The following is a 683-nucleotide window of genomic DNA, read 5'->3' on the forward strand; positions in this document are numbered from 1 at the left end:
CGGCCGCCCCTCGCCCGCCGCGGGGCCGCGCGCTCCTCACCTGGGCACCCCGAGACAGGCGAGGCGGGCCCGGCACCCAACACCATGCCCGGCCGGCCGGCGGCGGCGGCGGCGGCAGCGGCGGCAGCGGCGAGACGCGGCCCCTCTCAGCCGCACCGGCTCGGGGCGGCGGGACCGGAAGTGGCGGGGCGGGGACTCGGCCGCTCTCGCCCGCGGCGGCCGCGACTGCAGCGGGCGCTTTAAAAAAAAAATTCAAAGCCCCGACGAACTTTATTTGGAGCCTGACAAGCGAACAGCGGCGTGCGCCCGCCGGGGCTGGGCTCGGCGACTAGCCGCCCGGGCCTCGCTCATTGGCCGAGAGTGCGTCCGGGGGCGGGCGTGAACTCGCCGCCTCTGCTGATTGGACACTAGCGGCCAGGGGCGGGGTTCCCCAGGCTGTTCCGGGAGCCTGCGCACCCGAGTGTCCGGGGCTCGGAGCTGCATGCAGTTCCTACTTCCATTGATTTCGTCGTGTGCCGCGCCTTGACCTGCGGCCCAGGGGTGCTGGGCGCTGCCTGCGCTGGGGGAGTGGCTGGGCCCCAGCTGACCGCCTCGGTGGTTGGGGCGCTCGCTGTGTACCCGGCACAGTGCCCAGGGTGCAAAGGACCGGCCGCCCCAGAGCCTGAGGGGGCGGGGAGGGGGTG

The 683-nt window shown here is 74.2% G+C and overlaps 1 protein-coding gene across 3 annotated transcripts in view; it reads right to left on the reverse strand.

Moving 5' to 3' along the window:
- UBE2F (ubiquitin conjugating enzyme E2 F (putative)) overlaps positions 1-199 on the reverse strand; it is a 54,277-nt gene extending 54,078 nt beyond the window's left edge. For 2 of the 3 annotated variants that reach the window (XM_049614579.1, XM_049614578.1), the window contains exon 1: positions 41-199. The gene's annotated coding sequence lies outside the window, so the exon portion shown is untranslated. The remainder of the gene's footprint in view (positions 1-40) is intronic. The other variant, XM_049614575.1, reaches the window with a different exon arrangement.
- Positions 200-683: the final 484 nt, after the last annotated feature.

The sequence above is a fragment of the Panthera uncia genome (genome assembly GCF_023721935.1).
Source record: "Panthera uncia isolate 11264 chromosome C1 unlocalized genomic scaffold, Puncia_PCG_1.0 HiC_scaffold_3, whole genome shotgun sequence".
Taxonomy (NCBI): domain Eukaryota; kingdom Metazoa; phylum Chordata; class Mammalia; order Carnivora; family Felidae; genus Panthera; species Panthera uncia.